A 24,080-nucleotide genomic window follows, 5' to 3' on the forward strand; every position below is an offset into this window, starting at 1 on the left:
TTCATTCCATCCCGAAATGCCTGAAATCTCTGAGACCATGAGCCAAGCAAACCTTCCTCCTGAAAGCTGATTTTCTCAGGTGTTTGTGTCATAACTATGAAAAGTTAAGTCACCTATGGGGCTAATTGCTAGGAATGTGTAATTGAGTAAGTAAGCAAGCTTATATCCCAGCAAGGTTACTGGAAATTAGCAAAGAGATCACAACTGTGATGGATAAAAATAGAGGAAGTGGTGGGGGTGGGAGAGATAGAGGAAGTGGTGGGGGTGGGAGGGATAGAGAAAGTGGTGGGGGTGAGAGAGATAGAGGAAGTGGTGGGGGTGGGGAGTTAGAGAAAGTGGTGGGGGTGGGAGAGATAGAGGAAATGGTTGGGGTGGGAGAGATAGAGGAAGTGGTGAGGGTGAGAGAGATAGAGGAAGTGGTGGGGGTGGGAGAGATAGAGGAAGTGGTGGGGGTGGGAGGGATAGAGAAAGTGGTGGGGGTGGGAGAGATAGAGGAAGTGGTTGGGGTGGGAGAGATAGAGGAAGTGGTGAGGGTGAGAGAGATAGAGGAAGTGGTGGGGGTGGGAGAGATAGAGAAAGTGGTGGGAGAGATAGAGGAAGTGGTAGAGGTGGGAGAGTTGGTGAAGGTGGAAGTGAATGGAGATGTTGGAGCAGAACCTGGTTGAGGTGTTTGAAGTGGTGGTAGTAGTGTCCCATCGTGGTGCTTTGAATAAGAATGGTTCCCATATACTCATATATTTGAATGCTTAGGGAGTGGCATTAGGAGGAGTGGCCTTGTTAGAGAAGGTGTGGTCTTACTGGAGTAGATGTGGCTTTGTTGGAGGAAGTGTGTCACTGAGAGAGGGTCTTGGGGTTTCAAATGCCCAAGTCAGGCTCAACAGCCATCTCTCTTGCTACTACCTGCCAATCTGGAGAAGACAGAGCTACCTCTCCAGTGCTATGTCTGCCTGTATGCCACCATACTTCTGCCAAGATGACAACGAACCAAACCTCTGAAATTGTAAGCCAGCCCCACCTAAATGTTTTCCTTTATCAGAATTGCTGTGGTCATGATGTCTCTTCACAGCAATAAAACCCTGTTTAAGGCATCATTCTTCCTGTGTACTTGTTTTTTTTTTCCATATGTTAATCTTGATATCTCTCTTTTCCTAAGCATTGCTCTCTGTACTGGCTAGTTTTATATGGACTTGACATTGAAGGATTAAAAATTAATAATAAGCCGCCTAGCTACCCAAAAAGAAGAGGTAGGGTCTGTGAGAACATGAACTTTTCGCCCCTCCCTTGCTGTACAATGGTTCCCGGAACATTCTTGCATGAAAGGTTTCCTGGAACAGCCACAATGACCCATAGCCTCCGGCCACAATGGTCCAATGGCCCTGTAAAATGTCACTACCCCTAATCACAATGTCACAAAGGCCTAGATGTATGGGCAGTTTATGGTTTTGGAATTCCAATGAAGGATTAAAAATTAATAATAAGCCGCCTAGCTACCCAAAAAGAAGAGGTAGGGTCTGTGAGAACATGAACTTTTCGCCCCTCCCTTGCTGTACAATGGTTCCCGGAACATTCTTGCATGAAAGGTTTCCTGGAACAGCCACAATGACCCATAGCCTCCGGCCACAATGGTCCAATGGCCCTGTAAAATGTCACTACCCCTAATCACAATGTCACAAAGGCCTAGATGTATGGGCAGTTTATGGTTTTGGAATTCCCCTCCTCCCTCCCTCTTGATCCCCCTGGTTTGTGGTTTTTTCCTTTATAAGCTCTGTGAAAATTCAGGTCGGGGTCGAACTCCTCTACTCCTTGTGTGGCGTATGAGTCTCGACCCCAGCATGCTGGCCTGAGCTCTCGTTTCATCTCGCTCACAATAAATCTTCCTCGTGTGATTGCAGCAGGTCGGTGTCTGTGTCCTACTGGGTGCGCGTCTTTCCCGAGACTTGAGTGGGGGGCTCCCTTCGGGGGTCTTTCATTTGGGGGCTCGTCCGGGATCTGCGCGACCACCCAGGGGTCCTAGACCCACTTGGAGGTAAGATTCTCTGTTTTATCTCAGCGCTGTGTCTGGGTCTGTGTCTATGTTCTGTCTGGGAATCTGGTGCGATCGCTGTTTCGGTTTTGCGGACGCTCAGTGAGACCGCGCTCCAGGAAGGAGAGCGGGGTGGATAGGGATAGACGTGTCCAGGTACCCACCGTCCGTTCGCCCTGGGAGACGTCCCAGGAGGACAAGGGGGGACCAGGGACGCCTGGTGAACCCCATCTGATAGGTCCAGAGGAGACTTTACTCCTTGACGACCGGTTTGTTAGGCAAGGTCTGCGACCTGCCGATCAGTTTCAGTGCCTCTGGTCGACACGAAGTCGACGTCGGTTTTGTTTTGTTTTGTTTTGTTTTTTCTCTTTTGTTTGTGCTCGTGTGTGTGAGTGTGTGTGAATTAAGTCCTGTAGTCTGTGTTTTTCGGTACCGGTTTAAGGTCTTAGTGCACTGTCTGGGCAGATGAAGGATTCCTGCCCTGTGCACGAGAGTCTTAGTGCACTGTCTGGGCAGAAGAAGGTTTCCTGCCCTGTGCATGGGTGGAAGAAGGTTCCCCACCCCGAAATGGCGCCTGTGAGTAGATGAAGGATTCCTACTCCGAATAGTCTTTTTCTTTCTCTTTTTCCTTTTTAGAAAGCGCACCGGGGGACGCCCCAATCGCGCAGGCTCTGGGACTCGTGAGAGACGTTCCACGAGTCAGCCTTTGTTGGGTCCTGGCTCTGGGACGCGTGAGAAACGTTCCTCGAGCCGAATTTTGTCGGGAGGACCCGGCAACGGACAGTCAAAAAGATCTGACTGTGACTTTGGAGGTCGAGTTCGGCTGCCTATTTAAGTATAGGCACGGACAAGTGTGCTTAGATGTGTTAGTGTCTGTTGTCTGTATTCTGTTTCTGTGTTTGGTATCCCGGAAGCAGCTAAGGTTAAGCTGCAGTTTGGGCCAGGTACTGAAGGTACCAGGCATCTGTGGAAATTGGTTATAGGATGCTTTGTCTTGGTCTTGTTTGTCTGGATTGTTTTCTGTGGTATTGTCCAGTGTTTTTTTGACTTTTGTTTCGTGTTTGAATTTGGACTGACGACCGTGTTTAAAATCTTGGACTGACGACTGTGTTTGAAATCATGAAACTGTTTGCTTTGTTCGTCGAAGAGTTTTACTTGGTCCCCTTAATGCTTAGTAAGAAACTTAATCTTATGGACCCCGCTCTAGTGGCGGTGTGTTGGTTGATAGCCAAAGTTAATTTTTAAAATAGTGTTTTATCTGTGCTTGTGCTCGCAGCACACAGTAGAGGGGAGCGAAATTAGCTGCGGAGCTGCTGCAGCGAGCATGGGGACTTCTCAAGTCTCACCCAATTTTTCTGGCTCTTCAGGAGCTGTTTAAAAGGAAAAGGCTTAAGGTAAAAAGAAACACTATAGAGAGATTTCTTAGTGAATTACTACACCTTGGTTCGCGATCTCTGGGAATCTCATGGTGGACAGCTGAGATAAGCTGGAAAAGGATTTAAATTTTGCTTGGGAGCAAAGAATCTTAAAGGTGGAGTTTCAGCCGGTATGACACTTAGTGCATAGCTGCCTAAAAGATCAGAAATGCTGTTAATAGGCTATAAAAAAGGGACAGGCTGTGTTAGAAATGCTACAGAAGAATAATCTAAAAAGGCTGAGAGCTAGGTGGGGCTATAAGGAAAACAAGAACAGGAAAGGAATTTCTGACATTTGCTCACAGAAGGAGAGTGCTCATTTAGAGAAGTTCTTTAAGGAAGCCTGCCTTATCTGCTGTCTTTATTCCAAGGGAGGAGTCAGTCTCCAGCACTAAATTACTTGGAGGTAGCCAAGGTCAGGATTAATGTTTTCTTTTCCATGGGCCTTTAAACCCAGTGAGACAGTTTGGTAAAGGGCTACTACTGAGGTCCTGATAGCCCCAGGTGAACTGGTTACAATTCTTTTATCAGCCCCCTGGCATCTAGCACCCAGGTTCTAACCATCTCTCCATCCTTTTGTTATTAGTTGTTACTAGAAGCCTAGTGTCATTTGGAGGCTGGTTCTCTTGAGAGGCAAAGCCATGGAGCTGACACTGACAATGGCCTTTTTGTTCCAAGAAAGGCCTCCTGGTTTAGCTGTGTGACTAAATGCTGTTTGCCCTCTTCGGTAGACTCTATTCTCAAGATTCTCTTGTTTTCTCACCATCCCATTTGATATGCTTGTTAGTAACTGTTACAGGTCTTCTTTACCACCGATGAAAGACGGAATCCTACTGGAGACCAGAAAAAAATGTTCCAGACACGGATAGAAGGCCCTCACTTCTGCCTGCTCTCTTCAGACCCCTGAAGGTAGGGAGTGCCAGGTCTGCCCCCAGGCTCCAAGGGTCAGTCTCCTAGGGGCTGGAAAATGCCCCACCAATCTGGCTAAGATAAGGAAAAGATATGAAGAGAAAGTTACAGAAACTTGAAGGGTTAAGCTAAGTCGCTGAGAGAGTTATTGTAAGTTGATGCATGGTTCAGGGTCTGTGCAGAAAAGTGGACAGCACCTAATAGCTGTAGAAGAAGATGCAGAGAGACAGAAAGAAAGAAGAAAGAAAGAAAGAAAGAAAGAAAGAAAGAAAGAAAGAAAGAGGTAAAGAGTGCAGGAAGCTAGGGAAGAAAAGAGACTAAAAGAAGAGGAAGCTAGAGAGCTAAAGAGAGATAAAAGACAAGAGAGGAACATATACTGGCCACAGTAGTTAGGGAACCTAGGAAGATAGTACCTGGCAACAGAAGAGAATTCCTGGCTAAAGATCAGTGTGCCTAATGCAAAGAAAAAAAAGACACTGGGTCAGGGACTGCCCCAGAAAGAACAAGAGGGGACACTGGAGAGCCTCTTGGTCCTAGAGTGCTGGCTATGTACAGAGATAGAAGGGAAGTGTGGATGCAGGGACCCAATGCTCTGTGCTCCTATGCCCCCCTCCAGTGGGCCAATATCCAAAGACCTTGGGTACAGGGGCCTACTGGCAACAAACAATACTTATGGACTGCCCGAAGAACAGTGGACCTTGGCGTGGGCCGGGTAACCCACTAGTTCATAGTCATCCCTGACTGCCCCTATCCCTTGCTCATGAGAAAATTGCTCTCCAAAATGGCTTGCGTGGGCTGAAATGGCTGGGTGAGGCCATGTGTATGCATATCTACAGACTGTGTATGCGGAGCTTAAGACCTGTCTCAGTGCACCAGTACCTGATGCTGGGAGACGAATGGCTTAGCGCTGTTCTACTTGGAACATATCACTCCTGCCAGCCGGGCACTAACAATTATCACCCAATCCAGGACTTAAACTGTGATAGAGTGGCTGATGTTCTGCCTTTGAATAGAGTGTCCCAAAAGATGGGACCACTGGTCAGCTGCCATGGACTAGATTCTCCACCTGTTGGGGGCAATCTGGTCACCTTGCTGCCCAATCCGACCTGGAGCCACCACAGCACGAGTGTCAAGCACTGGCAGAAGCCCATGGGTGGAGGAAAGACCTCTGCGACTGGCTGATTGACCCCTGCTGAAAGCCGAGGCTACCTTGTCCACAGACGGGAACAGTTCTCTTCATGAAGGTCAGAGATAAGTGGGTGCTGCCATGGTGGACAACACAATGTCATCTAGGATGGCTGAACCTCAACCCCCCAGTACATCAGTGCCGCAGATGCCTTTGCCATCTCTTGGATGCCCTGATGAAGCCAACAACTGTGAGTACTATTCATTGCTCAGGATATCAGGAGGGAAGAGATTCAGTGACATGGGGCAATAACGAAGCAGATCAAGTGGCTCGAAAAATGGTTATGCAGGAGCCCATCCTGGTTGCAGGCCTGCAAGAGACAGCCACTGAGAACTAGGATTGGACTAAGGGATGGCCTCACTTAGAAAAGGCCCAAATTGCTTAAAAGATAAAGGACAATGGCACACTTGAGGGGAAAGCTATACTCCCCAGAGAACAAAGAAAAGACTCACTTTGCCAAATACAGAAATGGACTCATTTAGGAGATAAAAAGTTTGTCCAAGTAGTTAAGTGTATGTAATAGACTTTAAGATTTTAGCCAGAGAGGCAGTAGAAAGTATAAGGTATGTCAATAAGTGAATGCTTAGCAAGCAAACAGGGCAAAGAGACCTAGAGAGTTTGGTGAAAAGTCGAAGTGAACTTCACTGAGATAAAACCAGAAAAATATAATCACAAGTATCTCCTAGTGCTTGTAGATACTTTTTCAGGAATAGATAGAAGCTTTCCTCACCAAACGAGAGACGGCCTCTGCAATCATCAAGAAGATACTGGAAGAAATCTTCCCCAGGTCTGGAATGCCCAAGGTAATCTGGTCAGACAACGGCCCTACTTTCGTTGCCAAGGTAAGCCAGGGTGTGGCCAAGTATTTAGAGGTCGATTGGAAATTACATTGTATTTACAGACCTCAAAGTTCAGGACAGGTAGGGTAAATAAATAGAACTCTAAAAGAGACCCTGACCAAATTAACCATGGAGACTGGCACAGACTGGGTGACACTCCTTCCCTCTTGCTCTCTTCAGAGCAAGAAATACCCCTTCTAGATTCAGCCTTACCCCCTTTGAGATCTTATATGGGGCCTCAGCCCCCCTGACTGTATTAGATGATGTTACTGAACCAACATGTCATAGTGCCATAGTAATAATGATTTGTGTGCCAGGCTAAAAGACCTACAGGTGATACAGAAAGAAATCTGCTCACAGCTGACAGCAGCCTATGCCCCGGAGACCCCTGAGACATCCCATCAGTTCCAGGTTGCAGCTACACTGAGTCCAGACACTCGAGCCTCGCTGGAAAGGACCGTACCTGGTGCTGCTGACCACCCTGACAGCTGTCAATTCTCAGCCCTCACCAGCCGTGTACTAGCTGTTGGGGCTGAGAGCTGGGACCTAGAGGGAAATTCAGTCATGTTTGTCCTGGGTTCTATCAAGATAGGTGTGGGATAGGCTTGATTTCCATTACAAATGATGTAACATTGCATATGTTAGTACTCTTAACACTTCTTGGGACTGTGCCTCAGGGATCACAGTCCGTATAAGCTTAGAAGTTCTAAAAGCTAGTCATGACCTTGGTGGATAGGCTTGGATAGTGTCCAGGTTAGAATCCTCATGTTAAGACTACAATACCAAGCTGTTATGCTAGATGAAGCTGAGTTCTCCATGAAGTTCTAGGATTAGAACTATTAACAAAAAAAGAAGAAGTGGGGAATGAAGGATTAAAAATTAATAATAAGCCGCCTAGCTACCCAAAAAGAAGAGGTAGGGTCTGTGAGAACATGAACTTTTCGCCCCTCCCTTGCTGTACAATGGTTCCCGGAACATTCTTGCATGAAAGGTTTCCTGGAACAGCCACAATGACCCATAGCCTCCGGCCACAATGGTCCAATGGCCCTGTAAAATGTCACTACCCCTAATCACAATGTCACAAAGGCCTAGATGTATGGGCAGTTTATGGTTTTGGAATTCCCCTCCTCCCTCCCTCTTGATCCCCCTGGTTTGTGGTTTTTTCCTTTATAAGCTCTGTGAAAATTCAGGTCGGGGTCGAACTCCTCTACTCCTTGTGTGGCGTATGAGTCTCGACCCCAGCATGCTGGCCTGAGCTCTCGTTTCATCTCGCTCACAATAAATCTTCCTCGTGTGATTGCAGCAGGTCGGTGTCTGTGTCCTACTGGGTGCGCGTCTTTCCCGAGACTTGAGTGGGGGGCTCCCTTCGGGGGTCTTTCATTATATGCTAAAGTCATCAGAGAGTGGGGGACCTCAACTGAGAAAATGCTTCCATAAGATCAGGTTGTAGGCCAGGCTGTAGGGCATTTTCTCAATTAGTGATTGGTCGGGGCGGGGGGGGGGGGGATAATCTACTATGGGTGGCACCATCTCTGAACTAGCAGTCTTGGGTTCTATAAGAGAGCTGGCTGAGGAAGCCAGTACAGCACTCCTCCATGGCTTCTTCAGCAGTCCTGACTTGAGGTTCCTACCCTGTTTGAGTTCTTGTCCTGACTTTCTTCAAGATGAAGAATGATGTGGAATGGTAAGCCAAATAAACCCTTCCTCTCCAGGTTGTGTTGGTCATGTTTTTCCACCGTAGCAATAGAAACCCTAACTAAGACTCTGTCCCACCATACTTAAACACAGGAGGCTGTCAAGCATGGAGGAGCAGCACTCTGCTTTAGAGCCAGTTCTTTTCCCTCAGAAAGAAAACTACAGTTGTGAGGAGGGAAGGGTTCGGGCTGGGTATCAATTTATGGGGACGTTTCAGCCCACGTTTGAAAGGCTTTGTAAGGGCCATTCCATATTCTCCAGATTCTATTGGACACACCCACCGGGCCCTTGTGTTACACAGGCTGGGAAGGGGTAGCATTGCCCTGGTGTCTAAAGGCAGCTGATGCATTTTGCACAAAGCCACAGCACCAGCCCTGCCTCCACCAGCAGCATGGCACAGAATGTCTCCTCACTGAGAACGCCAGAAGATTCCCATGACCTCTAACATCAATTTAAACTCGGATAATGAGTTTCCCTTTCCTTTTCTGGTGAAAGAATGCTCTGCATATCGGGTCTCCTTAATAAAAATGTCTCCAAGGGCAGCTATTGTGATTCAACTGAAGCTCAGTGGACCAGCCTGGCGCGTAGCTCTGCCCTCTACTGACTGTGTGCTTTACTTTGTTCATTCCACACACAGTGGCTAAGCACAGGGCCCACACTAGGTACTGTGCACAGTTTGATAGACAGCCACAAAGATGCAGTTCCCCCATCAGGAGTCTAGTAGAGGCGACGGAAGAAAGTAAGCAGCCAGCAGAAGTGGGCGTTGGGGTATTGACATTAGTGGGTTTAGGGGTTTGCACGTACACCTGGATGTCTTGGCACTGCGTTGTCGTGGAGCTGTTGAAAGATCCCACGCAGAGAGACCCTTACTTAAGTCTTGGGAAATCGCGGACCCCAGACACAGAGAGTCCATTTTGGATGTAATAAGCAAAGGCGAGGTTTATTACGGAGACCTATTACAGAGATCTCCGGGCCGACACATATCCCGCGCAGGAGACAGAGGAGTCGGCCCGAGAGGCTGGGAAAAAGAGTATTTAAAGGCAGAGGCTGTGAGCACCAGGGGATGGGGGATGTCAAAGGGGAATGTATCACAAGTTACAAGATTGTTTTATGGCTCCAGGAGATAAGGGGACTCCAGAAGGTTTTATGGCCCCCTGGTTCCTGGAACAGAGCTACTAAATCAGGAGAAGGGTAGGGTCTTCAGGTCAAAATTGATGGAGCATTTGTATTTGAAACACCTCTGGTTAGGCTTGGGCTGCCGGGTTTCCTGGAGTGCTCTCTGCAGGACACAATGGCTGAAAAGCACAGGTAGGGGCTTATCAGGGTCTGGAGGACATCTGGTTAAAGTATGACTCTGAGTAAGCTGGGGGGATGTCTTTGGATGGTTTATGGGTCAGTCCTCGATAGCCTGAGCTGGTTCCTGCATTCCTTTTCTTTATCTTTATGGCCTGCTATTCCTGGCCGGCAGGGCTTAGCCCTGAGTTTGTGGCTTTTGGGGCTTACTCTTTTAACTTTATATTTCTAAACCTAGAATTCGTATAATTCTCCTTTCACTGTAATGTGGACCCCTGGTGTCTGAACAGTTGACATGCAGATGCCTGTTCCTTCTGTGCCTCCTCCAAGCCCACTGTCTAGAGTAAATGAGGGGAGGAGACAAAGAGAAGGGGGAAGAGCATGGTTTCTGAGGAGTGCAGGCTTTTAGGGAAGAGGGAAATAAAGCATTAAGTCTCGGGAAATCGCGGACCTCAGACACAGAGAGGCCATTTTGGAGGTAATATGCAAAGGCGAGGTTTATTACAGAGATCTATTATGGAGATCTCCGGGCCGACACGCATCCCGTGCAGGAGACAAAGGTGTCGACCCCGAGAGGCTGGGAGAAAGGGCATTTAAAGGGAGAAACCACAACCCAAGGGGGCAGGGGTGGTGTCATTGGAAAATCACAAGAAGCTTCCCATCTCTCAAGATTGCTTAACTTTATGTTCCCTTTAGTTCCTAGGAGAAGCTTCCTGCTTCTCAAGGTTGTTCTCTTAAGATTCTAATCTAACTTTATGGTCTGCTAGTTCCTGGAAGAAGCTTTCTTTACTAGGTCGAGATCACCTATCTAAGGGCCTTATCTTAAACCCTTTTATCTGGATCCTGGGGAAGCAGGCTCAAGAAATGTGACCTTTAACTTACAGGTAGAGGGCAGGGTCTGGAATTTGAGGTATTTAGGGCTTTTTTAAACTTCTGACTTCTTAGCTGCATTTTTTATTCTTTCAGTTCCTCTGAGACTACCTGTCCTTCTGGGGCAGCTACCACAGAAGACAGGTAGGGAAGGGTTATACAGTGAATCTTAATGCACGAGTGCTTTGTGCGTCTGTGTACGTGTGTGTGTGTGTGTGTGTGTGCGTCTGTGCGTCTGTGCACATGTGTGTGTACATGAGCGTGTGTGTGTGTGTGTGTGTGTGTGTGTGTGAGAGAGAGAGAGAGAGAGAGAGAGAGAGAGAGAGAGAGAGACCTTCGCTCATGACTACACTGTTCTATCATAGGAGTTTTTGAGTGGTGGGTGTCATAATGGTTCTTAACTGCCTGACCTAGGTTTGCACTTGGGAAAAGCTCTTCTCAGGCACCTGGGGAAGGAGTAGCAAGCAGGTTTAAGAGATTAGAAACTAAATCTTTCTTCCTGGCTAGCTCACCACCTTCTCTGTAGGTTCTGGAGTTTGCCAAGTACACCTTGGGATGTCCGGTTCTTGTGTCTCAGAGCAAAGAATAAGACAGAGCACACAGATAGCAAGAGAAGTAAGAGGTTGGCTGAAAAGAATACACTTTCCTCCACTCCCCTCCCTGCCCCCGAAGTAGGTGAGAGCAGAGATGATGTTTAGAAATTTAAAGGTGTTATCAAAGGACAGGGGCTTCTTTGTCACATGGGTGAGGATGGAGCTTTGGGTCGCTTGCATAGCATGGACTTTCTGGCTTCATGCTTAGACTTTCTTTTGTCCTCTCTGTCTCACGTGGTTTACAAGCCACAGGTTACCTTAGACATTAGAGGGCCTCTGCACCTGAGCTGGTGGCTTCGGCTGCTTAGAGCTGGTCTCAGGCCAGAAAGTTCCAGGCTTCCTTTCTTCCAACAAGTTTTTCTTTGCACTAATTTCACAGCTTTTGTGCAAGATCTCCTGGACTGTACTCGCTGCCCTTCTTTAGTGTTGGTGGTTCTGTTTGATTATTAGCCTGGTTGGCTTAGGAAACACTTATCTGGGGGTGTGTCTGTGACGGAGTTTCAGGGGAAGACTCACTTTGAACGTGGACAGCACCATCCCATTGATGAGGGAGGGTGGTCCAGGAAGAAATCAAAGAGAAAAGGAGGAAGCCAGCTGAGTACCAGCATTCTCTCAGCTTTCCATTCCTACAAGATATGAGGAGGTGAGGAGTCCAGCCGCACTCTGGCCATCATGGGGCCTTTCTCTTCCTGCCATATTGGATGGTGCAGGGGTTTAACCTGGGTGCCGGTTGATGCCACTATTTTGTGAGATTTAGGGGTGGGGACTTACTGGAGGAAGTATGTCAGTAGGGGTGGGCTTTGAGATTAAAAGCCTCATGCCATTTCTAGTTTGCTCTCTCTGCTTCATTCCTGTGGTTCAAGACATGAGCTCCCTGATTCCTGGTCCTGCCTGCCTGCTGCCTGCTGCCGGCTGCCTGCTGCCTGCTGCCTGCTGCCTACTGCCTGCTGCCATTTTTTTTTTTTTTTTACCACACCATTATGGTCTCTAGCCCTCTGGTACTATAAGCAAAAAATAAACTCATTCTTTTTTAAGTTGCCTTGGTTATGGTGTTTTATCACAGCAACAGAAAAGAATTAATACAGATGGTGTACTTTTATAGTGAACAGCCTTTTAAGTAGCTCCTGTCAGGCATTCTGTCAAGGCAATGAGAAAGCAGCTGAATCAGCACATAATGACTGAGGACAAGCAAGAGGCCTGTCAGGTCTGAGTGCTTGAGGTAGTGATGAAGGAACTCACACAACATGGGGTTGGGCGTGCATAGCCCATAGGACTATTGTGGGAATGAAGGACAAGAGTGTAGGAAAGGTAGGAGCTGAGAACAGGCAGTCCAGGGAGTCGTGCCATGTCACCTCCCTCCCCCCGACCTCCTTCCACCATTGTCTTCCCTGGTTTCTTCTTTCTGGTAAGACTGAGCTCTGAGTTAAGGCCTCCCTGTGGTGAGTATAAGTTTTAGGGTTTATAAAAGCCATCCTGGGGGCTGGGGATTTAGCTCAGTGGTAGAGCGCTTACCTAGGAAGCGCAAGGCCCTGGGTTCAGTCCCCAGCTCCGAAAAAAAGAACCAAAAAAAAAAAAAAAAAAAAAAGTCATCCCGTCTCCACCAGATGCAAACTGTCTATATTTTGCACATCTTCACTGCGGATGTTACAAGAGGATTCAGCAAATTCTGTCCTTTTCCCACACAGCACAGGGGAAGGGCCTCTGAGCCTAGCAATGGTGATAAAAGCCTGCAGTGAGTACAGTGGGGTACAGCACACTGCAGTGAGAACAGCAGTCCACAGTGCAGTGAGTACAGTGGTGTGCAATGAGCACAGTTGTGTATGGCACAGTGCAGCAAGTACTGTGGTATGCAGTGCAGTGTAGTGAGGGCAGTGGTGTGCTGTACAGTGAGCACAGCAGTGCATAGTACAGCAAATGACTATGGTTGTGTGCACGGCAGTACAGTGCCATGAGTACAGTAATGTACCTGCAGTAAATACAGTAGTGTGTGGTACCATGCAGTGAGTACAGTGGTGTGCAGTGCAGTGAGTACAGTGGTGTGCAGCGCAGTGCAGTGAGTACAGTGGTGTGCAGCGCAGTGCAGTGAGTACAGTGGTGTGCAGTGCAGTGCAGTGAGTACAGTGGTGTGCAGTGCAGTGAGCACAGTGGTGTGCAGTGCAGTGCAGTGAGTACAGTGGTGTGCAGTGCAGTGCAGTGAGCACAGTGGTGTGCAGTGCAGTGCAGTGAGTACAGTGGTGTGCAGTGCAGTGAGTACAGTAGTATGCAGTGCAGTGCAGTGAGTACAGTGGTGTGAAGTACAGTGAGTACAGTGGTGTGCAGTGCAGTGAGTACAGTAGTATGCAGTGCAGTGCAGTGAGTACAGTGGTGTGCAGTGCAGTGAGTACAGTAGTATGCAGTGCAGTGCAGTGAGTACAGTGGTGTGAAGTGCAGTGAGTACAGTGGTGTGAAGTGCAGTGAGTACAGTGGTGTGAAGTGCAGTGAGTACAGTAGTATGCAGTGCAGTGCAGTGAGTACAGTGGTGTGCAGTGCAGTGAGTACAGTAGTATGCAGTGCAGTGCAGTGAGTACAGTGGTGTGAAGTGCAGTGAGTACAGTGGTGTGCAGTGCAGTGAGTACAGTAGTATGCAGTGCAGTGCAGTGAGTACAGTGGTGTGCAGTGCAGTAAGTACAGTAGTATGCAGTGCAGTGCAGTGAGTACAGTGGTGTGCAGTGCAGTGAGTACAGTGGTGTGCAGTGCAGTGAGTACAGTGGTGTGCAGTGCAGTAAGTACAGTGAGTACAGTGGTGTGCCCTGTAGCAAGGACAGTAGTGTGCAGTGCAGTGTAGTCCAGTGAGCACAATAGTGTACAGTGAGGTACAGTGCAGCGTTGTTCTCTGTGTGTCACTTCTATCACCATATTTAGACTGCAATTCAAACTACTAATACTTCATGACAAACCACAATTGGATTGAGGGCACTAAGGAGAAGTTTGGGGTATGCTTGAGGTGGTGAGGACCCAGGCATAGACATGTTGCTGCTATGACAGGCTGCCATCTTTCAGGGCTGTACACAGCCTTCTTATACACAGAAGAAACTCGGCAGAGGGGCAATGCAAAGAGAGGGACTGGTCGTAGGCCTGCACAGTGCTTAGGACACTTACTACACACTCTCCTTTTCTGTGGACTTTTCTCCACAGTTAGTGTCAGAAATAAAGACTAGAGTGAAAATTAGGTATTCACTTATTTTACCTGTTGGTCTGTGTGTCAACAAGAAGTCACCACCAGTTCTGTTATACTTAGTGGTGTCACAACCCCCAGGAAGCCAGGCTGATGACCATGGCTCAAGCTGACCAAGTGGCAGTGGCCACATATGGCTAGCAAGTTTAGCCAGTGCAGGAGGATGAGTCTGCACGCCATGCTCAAGTCAGGGGAAGGAAACTGGGAGGAATCTGAATTCCTTCCTCGCCATTATGGGGAAGACCCCCAGCTCCCCTGCACCCTATAAACGTAAATTAGGTAGACTATTACCTCATTTCTGACAAACTTGAGGGAAGCTGTGGAAGTTGTTCTGCCTGAGTTTGAAGAGATTGGCACTGATGTCTTCTTTTAAAAGATGAAGCTTTGGTCTTTTTTTCTTTCAAGACACAGACTGCCAGAGGCATCAGAATAGCAATCCAGGTAGGAAAGGCGCTCTCTCCCGGTTTGACCCTGAGGGAACCTCTTCATTTACATGTTAATATCCTAGCCCCTTTTTAAGGTATTCTGGACCAGCATGAAATGTATCTTGTTATTTCTCTTTTCAAATGTACCATATCGGGGCTACACAGAATCTCCTGTCTAGGGAGAACATAACCACCATAGCTAGGCTTTTGTGTCAATGACTGTCTTTTATCCATTTCTGGGTAACAAGGCACCCCAAAACGTTGCCTCTGAAAACAAAAATAATTTCTTATTGTTCTTGTCACTGTATTCCGGAGTTAACACTTTCTAAATCTATATTTTATCTTTGCTGCCTAGTTTCCTTCTGGGCAGCCCTCCCATGGGGCCGCTGTCCCTTCTCACTGACATTTCCACCGTCTCATCTTCTGCTCCTTCATGGTGTGGTCTGTCCTATGTCCCTCCCATGGCAGACTCCTTTCTTCCCCTCTCCTGTGTTTCTTCCCTGGAATCCTGAAAGTCCCACCTCTGTCCCCATGCCCAGCCATTGAACTGTCAAAAAACCAACTGTTGGCAGGGATCCACAGCAAATGTGCAAATTCCCGTATAAGCACAAATCAGATCCCCAACAGTGGGTGATCTCCCAGGTAGCCTTATGTGCTGTTGCTGTCTGAGGCCTCACAGAACTGCATTCAGCTATTATCTGGCCTCTCTCTTCAGTTGGGCCCTGGTGTTGAAGGTGTCACTGAGGGTCCATTCCCTCAGGCAGTCTGTTTCTCTATGTGGACCTTGTCCACTTTTATGTAGGGCTTGTCCATTTCCAGAAGACAGTCCAGGCTCATTTTAGCATGCATGCTGGTCCTAAGAGACAGCACCAGAGTGCCAGGATCAGAATTTAACTCCTAAGGGGTGGGATTAGCATAGTTATAGTGTCATTTCAGCCACACTCTGTTGGTCAAATCAAGTGAGAAGTCCAGGCCAGATGCAAGGGAAAGGAAGATCAAGTGCATGGCCAATGACTTGAGACAACTGATGGCAGGCATCTCTGGGGTACCCACCACACTAGATGCAACTGAACTGATGCTTTAAGTCACAGAGGAGATGAAGATATCTCAGATAGTGAACGAGTCCCAGGTAAACTGGTGATGACTAGTAGTGATAAAGATCTGGAGCACCATCCTAGTGTGATGAGAACGGGCGTGGTGGTGGGGTATGGTGGTGGCAGCAGAGGCAGAACTCCGACAGTCTGCCCTTTAGCCCAGAAGAGCCCAGAAAACCAGCAGTCTCTTATTACATAGTGTACTGGCTGGTTTTATGTCAAATTGACACAAACTGGAGTCATTTGAGAGGAAAAAGCCTCAATTGAGATCCAGCTGTGGAACATTTCTATTATCTGTCTGTCTGTCTGTCTGTCTGTCTGTCTATCTATCTATCTATCTATCTATCTATCTATCTATCTATCTATAGATTTTCTTTTATTGAATATTTCTTTATTTACATTTAAAATGTTATCCCCTTTCCTGGTTTCCCCTCTAGAAATCCACTATCTCCCCCTGCTCCTGTGAGGGTGTTTCCCCACTCACCACCTAATCCCTCCCACCTCCCTGCCCTGACATTCCCCTACACTGGGACATCGAGCCTTGACAGGACCAAGAACTTCTCTTCCTATTGATGCCCAACAATGCGATCCTCTGCTCCATATGTGGCCAACCCAAAGGCTGAGAAGATTATCAGGTGGCATTTGGGGCCTACTGCTGAGAAACGTCTGCTCTGCTGTAGCCATCTACTTAATGTTTCTGCCTATATATTTGAACAGTGTCTTGACTGATGAGTTTCTTTGTTCTGTCACTATAGAAAGTAAAACTGTTGCCACGTTGGAACATAGAATTTGGAGTAATCAAAATTTCTGTTCCCGGGCCATGGCCATTCCGATGTGGCTCCAGAATAAACTATTTCTTACCCGACGTGAGGAGAGAGTTGTGTCTTTGTGTCAACAATGCATATACAAAAATAAATTCCAGGTAAAGGTAAACAGGTGAAGAAAAGACAATGTTCTTGTGCTCGGGATTGTAAGTGGAACCTGGAGCTCTTTTCTTCAGAGAACAAAAGCTTTTAGGGTTTTATGGCTGCCATTCCTCAAGATTTATCTAATTTGTGTACTTTTGGATTGTATTAGAAAGTTTCATTTTTTAAAGATTATTATTTCACAATTCCACACATGTCCCCTTTCCCTTCTCCTTAACACTGTCTTCTTTCTAACAAGTCTCCCTCATCCTCCCCTCCTGTGGCCCACAGGACTTTATTAGGGTTGCCTGTATGAGCATGGGTGACGGGCATTTCTTACTTACAAGGTCATCTAGGGGTATGACTTCCCTTCTCCGGAAATCATTAACTGTCTATAGCTCTTCAGGGAAGGATGGGGCCTTGTGAGACTTTCCCATATCCATGACGGATTGGTGATAAGCCCAGGTCTTATGCAGGCAATCACAGCTGCTGTGAGATCAGAGGTATATAAACCATGTCCAAAAGACAGTGTTTCACAGAGCTATCCCCATCCCTCTGAGTCTTGTATTCTTTCTCCCCCTCCCCTGGAATATTTTTAAATAAAATGTTCAAATTCAAACCTACTGAAGGTGATAATTTCAGTTGACATTAAGTCTTCAAACCTCTGCGAAGCTCCACCATCTGTTAAGTGCCATGTGTAACTCTAGAGACACTCTTCTGCACAGCTATAAGGAAGAATGTAGAAGTTTACACCATTGCCCTGTCCTCAGAGATGGGTCTAGGTTTGGTTGTGAGGCTGAAGCTAAGCCAAGCGGAGTATTTCTTCCCTGTAGGACCACTCTGTTTACCTATGGGTTGTGACCACCCCCAAAAAACACCATAGGAAAATATAGATATTTACACTATGATTCATAACACTAGCAAAATTATAGTTATGAAGTAGCAATGAAAATAATTATATGGTTGGGGGGGGTCACTACACCATGAGGTACTGTATTAAGGGGTATAACATTACTAAAGTGGAGAACCACTGCACATATGTCTCTGACGATTATATTCATCTCTGCCATTCCTCATCCTGCTTCCTATCAATAGGCCAACAATCTCCTTTAAAGGCTGCCACTGCCAGGGTGTCCTGTTCAAGTACATGGGACCATAAAACCATGGGGCAAGCCCTTTAACCACCAATCTAAATAAATTATTCCTCCTTTTGTCTCTGACAGGTGCATGGTCATCTTTTTTTGTTTTGTTTTGTTTTACATATTTAATTATATATTATTGAGTTTTTAATTGGATAGTTTATATATTTACATTTCAAATGTTATTCCCTTTCCTGGTTAACCTCTCTTCCATTCCCCCTCCCCTGTTTCTTTGAGGATGCTCCCCACTCCCACCAACCCACTTCCACCTCAACACCCTGGCATTCTCCTCCACCTGGGAAAAAACCCTTCTCAGGACCAAGGACTTCTCCTCCTATTGATGCCAGACAATGCCATCCTCTGCTACATATGTATCTGGTGACATAGGCACTCTTTGGTTGGTGGTTTAGTCCCTGGGAGCTCGGAGGGACGGGGTCTGGTGTCGGTGTCTGTGCCACCATGGTACCTGAGAACTGGGTTTAGGCCTGTGAGGTTTAAGTAAAAACACATACTCGGGTCGTTTGTGTAATGAGAATACCAAAGTTTTTACTGTGGTTCACAGACTATATGCCCCAAGTTCACTGGGTGGAAAATTCCAGGAAGCATGGTGGAAAACAGGCGTACATCCTCAGGAACAAAGAAAGAGGAACAAAAACCAGGAACCAATTTAACAGTGTTATCACCCAGGTGTACCACCCAGGTATACCACTCAGGGCAAATGGAAAGATCAGGTTGTTCCTAAAGTAACAAAAGGTTTCCACACGCATCAGCAAGGCTCAGCAGGGGTCAAACACTGACAGGGCCCAGGAGGGTCCAACGTCTGGTTGGTTGATATTGTTCCTATGGGGTTGCAAACCCCTTTAGCTCCTTCAGTCCTTTCTCTAACTCCCCCGTTGGAGTCCTCACTCTCAGTACCATGATTAGCTGCAGTCATCCTCATCTGTATCAGTAAGGCTCTGGCAGAGCCTCTCAGGAGACAGCCATATCTGGCTCCTATCAGTAAGCACTACTTGGCATCAGCAATACTGACTGGGTTTGGTGGCTGCATATGGAATGGATCCCCGGGTGGGACAGTTCTGGAAGGCCTTTCCTTCAGTCTCTGCTCTACTCATTGTCCCTATATTTCCTTGTGAGTATTTTGTTCCCCCTTCTAAGAAGGACTGATGCATCCACATTTTGGTCTTTCTTCTTGAGCTTCATATGGGCTGTGAATTGTATCTTGGGTATTCTAAGTTTTTGGGCTAATATCCACTTATCAGAGAGTGCATGACATGTGTGTTCTTTGTGATTGGGTGACCTCACTCAGGATGATATTTTCTAGTTCCATCTATTCGCCTAAGAATTTCATGAAGTCATTGTTTTTGATAGCTGAGTAATATTCCATTGTGTAGATGTACCACATTTTCTGTATCCATTCCTCTGTTGAAAGGCATCTGGGTTCTTCCCAGCTTCTGGCTAGTATAAATAAAGCTCCTATGAACATAGTGGAGCATGTGTCCTTGTTATATGTTAAATCATCTTTTGGGTATATGCCCGGGAGTGGTGTAGCTGAAACCTCAGGTAGTACTATGTTCAATTTTCCGAGGAACCTCCAGACTGATTTCCAGAGTGGTTGTACCAGTCTGCAATCCCACCAACAATGGAGGAGTGTTCCTCTTTCTCCACATCCTCGCCAGCATTTGCTGTCACCTGAGTTTTTGATCTTAGCCATTCTGACTGGTGTGAGGTGGAATCTCAGGGTTGCTTTGATTGGCATTTCCCTGATGCCTAAGAATGTTGAACATTTCTTTAGGTGCTTCTCAGCCATTCAATATTCTTCAGTTGAGAATTCTTTGTTAGCTCTGTATCCCATTTTTAAATAGGATTATTTAGTTCTCTGGAGTCTAACTTCTTAGATATTTTGTATATATTGGATATTAGCCCTCTATTGGATATATGAATGGTAGAGATCTTTTCCCAAGCTGTTGGTTGCCATTTTGTCCTATTGAGAGTGTCTTTTGACTTACAGAAGCTTTGCAATTTTATGAAGTCCTTCCTATTTGTCAATTCTTGATCTTAGGGCAAAAGCCATTGGTGTTCTGTTCAGGAAAATTTCCCCTGTGCCTATGTGTTCAAGGTTCTTCCGCACTTTCTCTTCTATTAGTTTCAATGTATCTGGTTTTATGTGGAGGTCTTTGATCCACTTGGATTTGAGCTTTGTACAAGGCTGCATCCCTGGGATGAAGCCTACTTGATTATGGTGAATGATCATTTTGATGTGTTCTTAGATTTGGTTTGTGAGAATTTTATTGAGTATTTTTGCATTGATATTCATAAGGGAAATTGGTCTGAAGTTCTCTTTCTTTGTAGGGTTTTTGTGTGGTTTAGGTATAAATGGTTTACATATAAGTGTAATTGTGGCATCAAAGAACAAATTGGGTAGTGTTCCTTCTGTTTCTATTTTGTGGAATAGTTTGAAGAGTATTGGTATTAGCTCTTCTTTGAAGATTTGATAGAATTCTGCACTAAACCCTTCTGGTCCTGTGAGGGTTTTTTGTTTGTTTGTTTCTTTGGGTTGGGAGACTTTTAATGACTGCTTGTATTTCTTTAGAGGTTATGGGACTGTTTAGATGGTCCTGATTTAACTTTGGTACCTGGTATCTATCTAGAAAATTGTCCATTTCATCCAAATTTTCCAATTTTGTTGAGTATAGGCTTTCATAGTAGTATGTAATAATTTTTGAATTTTCTCAGTTTCTGTTGTTATGTCTCCCTATTCATTTCTGGTTTTGTTAATTTGTTACTGTCTTTGTGGCCTCTGGTTAGTCTGGCTAGGGGTTTATCTATCTTGTTGATTTTCTCAAAGAACCAGCTCCTAGTTTTGCTGATTCTTTGTATAGTTCTTTTTGTTTCTACTTGGTTGATTTCAACTCTGAGTTCCTGTTGTCTACTCCTCTTGGGTGTATTTGCTTCTTTTAGTTCTAGAGCTTACAGGTGTGCTGTCAAGCTGCTAATGTATACTCTCTCCAGTTTCTTTTGGAAGGCACTCAGAGCTATGAGTTTTCTTCTTAGCACTTATCGTATCTTGAAAGTTTGGTTATGTTGTACCTTCATTTTCATTAAATTCTAAAAAGTCTTTAATTTCTTTCTTTATTACCAAGTTATCATGGAGTAGATCTTTGTTCAACTTCCGTGTGTATGTGGGCTTCCTGTTGTTTTTCTTGTTATTGAAGACCACGTCTTAGTCCATGGTGATCTGGTAGAATGCATGGGATTATTTTAATCTTGTATCTGTTGAGGCCTGTTTGTGACCAATTATATGGTCATTTTTTTGGAGAAAGTACTATGAGGTGCTGAGAAGAAGGTATATTCTTTTGTTTTATGCTGAAATGTTCTGTAGATAGCTGTTAAATCCATTTGGTTTATAACTTCGGTTAGTTTCTCTGTATCTCTGTAAATTTCTGTTTCCATGATCTGGCCATTGATAAGAGTGGGGTGTTGAAGTCTCCCACTATTATTGTGTGGCACAATGTATGCTTTGTGCTTTAGTAAAATTTCTTTTATGAATGTGGGTGCCCTTGCATTTGGAGCATAGATGTTCAGAATTAAGAGTTTATTTTTGTAGATTTTTTTCTTTGATGAGTATGAAGTGTCCTTTCTTATCTTTTTTGATAACTTTTGGTTGAAAGTTGATTTTATTTGATATTAGAATGGCTACTCCAGCTTGTTTCTTGGGACCCTTTGCTTGGATAATTTTTTTCCAGTCTTTTAGTCTGAGGTAGTGTTTGTCTTTTTCACTGAGGTGTGTTTCCTGTATGCAGCAAAATGCTGGGGACTGTTTATGTATCCAGTCAGTTAGTATATGTGTTTTTATTGGGGAATTGAGTCCATTGATGTTAAGAGATATTAAGGAATAGTGATTGTTGTTTCCTGTTATTTTTGTTGTTAGAGGTGGAATTATGTTTGTGTGTCTCTCTTCTTTTGGGTTAGTTGAAAGAAGATTACTTTCTTGCTTTTTCTAGGGTATAGTTTCCTTTCTTTTTTTTTTTTTTTTTTTTCGGAGCTGGGGACCGAACCCAGGGCCTTGCGCTTGGTAGGCAAGTGCTCTACCACTGAGCTAAATCCCCAACCCTATAGTTTCCTTTCTTGTGTTGGAGTTTTCCATCTATTATCCTGTGTAGGTCTGGATTTGTAGAAAGATATTGTGTAAATTTGGTTTTGTCATGGAATATCTTGGTTTCTCCATCTATGGTAATGGAGAGATTTGCTGGATATAGTAACCTGGGCTGGCATTTGTGTTCTCTTGGGGTCTATATGACATCTGCCCAGGCTCTTGTAGCTTTCATAGTTTCTGTTGAGAAGTCTGGTGTAATTCTGATAGGTCTGCCTTTATATATTACTTGACCTTTTTCCTTTACTGCTTTTAATACTCTTTCTTTGTTTTGTGCATTTGGTGTTTTGAGTATTATGTGACAGGAGGAATTTCTTTTCTTGTCCAATCTATTTGGAGTTCTGTAGGCTTCTTGTATGTTCATGGGCATCTCTTTCCTTAGGTTAGGGAATTTTCTTCTATAATTTTGTTGAAGATATTTACTGGTCCTTTATGTTGGGAATCTTGGTTCTCTTCTGTACTTAGATATTTACTGGTCCTTTATGTTGGGAATCTTGGTTCTCTTCTGTACTTAGATATTTACTGGTCCTTTATGTTGGGAATCTTGGTTCTCTTCTGTACTTATTATCCTTAGGTTTTGTCTTCTTATTGTGTTCTGGATTTCCTGGATGTTTTGGGTTAGGAGCTTTTTGCTTTTTGCATTTTCTTTGACTAGTGTGTCAATGTTTTCTTTGGTATCTTCTGCCCTTGAGATTCTCTCCTCAATCTCTTGTATTATGTTGATGATGCTTGCATGTATGACTCCTGATCTCTTTCCTAGGTTTTCTATCTCCAGGGTTGTCTCCCTCTGTGATTTCTTTATTGTTTCTATTTCCATTTTTAGATCTAGGATGGTTTTTTCAATTCCTTCAGCTGTTTGCTTGTGTTTTCCTGTAATTCTTTAAGGGATTTTTGTGTTTCCTCTTTAAGGGCTTCTACTTATTTACATCTGTTGTCCTGTATTTCTTTGAGGAAGTTATTTATGTCTTTCTTAAAGTCCTCTCTCATCATCATGAGATGTGATTTTTAAGTCCAAATCTTGCTTTTCCAGTGTGTTGGGGTATCCAGTATTTGCTGTGGTGGGAGAACTGGGTTCAGGTGATGCCATGTAGTCTTAGTTTCTGTTGATGAGGTTCTTGAGCTTGCCTCTCCCTGCCTGGTTATCTTTGATGTTAGTTGGTCTTGCTGTCTCTGACTGGTGTTTGTCCCTCCTGTGGACCTGTGAGCCTGTGATCTTAGAAGTGAGAGCATTCCTGGGAGACCAGCACTCTCAGGGCAGGCTTTATGTCTGGAAGGTTTTGGGACAGCCTTAGCTCTGGGTGCAGATGGAGACTGGAAGGGTCCTGTCCCAGGCTGTTCCTGTGCCCTATGTGCTCCTGGTGGGTCCCTCTTTGAATAGTTAGTGGAGCAAAAGTGGAGTCTCACTTGTGGGCTTTAAAGCGAGACCACTCCTGGGAGACCAGCTCTCTCTGGGCAGGTTTGGATCTGGGAGGACTGTGGGGTAGCTCTGGGCACAGATGGAGACCAGAGGGATCACTTGGTCATCTTGATGATAAAACTGAACAATACACCACAGAGCATTGGAGTCCTTATCTATCTAAAGACTAGCTTCATCCTTTCTCCTGTGACTGTAGAAGCCATAGCATCCATTGGCTTGAAGTGGCAGAGGTAGGTGTCTCTCTCTCTGGTAATCAGAGAATCTAGTTAACTTGTGAATAGATGAAATCTACAGCCATTTACTTATCAGTGGGATAACTAATCAATGACCAAATCCTGGATTTTCATTTGTTTGTTTTCAGGCACTCATTTCAATCTATGACTGAATAGTGTTTGGAGTGAATATTTACAGTACAGCAGCCCAAAATACTCTAGAAAGCAACTCAAAGTTTATTCTTAAAGAAAGATACAGACTTCTTATTAAAAGATGTTTTAGATGGGTGGAGAAATGAATCAAAGGCTGAACACACCCAACACTCTTCCAGGGGACGTGAATTTTCTTAGCACCCAAGTTGGTGCCTCTAACTCTAGCTCCAGCTCATGCGCGCGCACGCGCGCACACACACACACACACACACACACACACACACACACACACAGACACACACACACAAATACATTTTTTTTAAAAAGAAATGTTTTGGGGCTGGGGATTTAGCTCAGTGGTAGAGCGCTTACCTAGGAAGCGCAAGGCCCTGGGTTCGGTCCCCAGCTCCGAAAAAAAAAAAACCAAAAAAAAAAAAAAAAAAAAAAACTTAAAAAGAAATGTTTTGGGTAACAGAAAGTGGGATAGTATCTACATTAACTTATACAGAAAAGGTTGTTTTGTAACTACAGTTCAAATATTTCCTTTT

The 24,080-nt window shown here is 45.2% G+C and overlaps 1 long non-coding RNA gene across 1 annotated transcript; it reads left to right on the forward strand.

Moving 5' to 3' along the window:
* Positions 1–1,459: 1,459 nt before the first annotated feature.
* Positions 1,460–7,674, forward strand: LOC148003961 (uncharacterized). Its single transcript, XR_015627068.1, has 2 exons — positions 1,460–2,026; positions 6,690–7,674. It is a non-coding gene; the product is annotated as an uncharacterized LOC148003961 (long non-coding RNA).
* The last annotated feature ends 16,406 nt before the right edge of the window (positions 7,675–24,080 follow it).

The sequence above is a fragment of the Rattus norvegicus genome, chromosome 8, assembly GCF_021556685.1.
Source record: "Rattus norvegicus strain SHRSP/BbbUtx chromosome 8, alternate assembly SHRSP_T2T, whole genome shotgun sequence".
Classification (NCBI taxonomy): domain Eukaryota; kingdom Metazoa; phylum Chordata; class Mammalia; order Rodentia; family Muridae; genus Rattus; species Rattus norvegicus.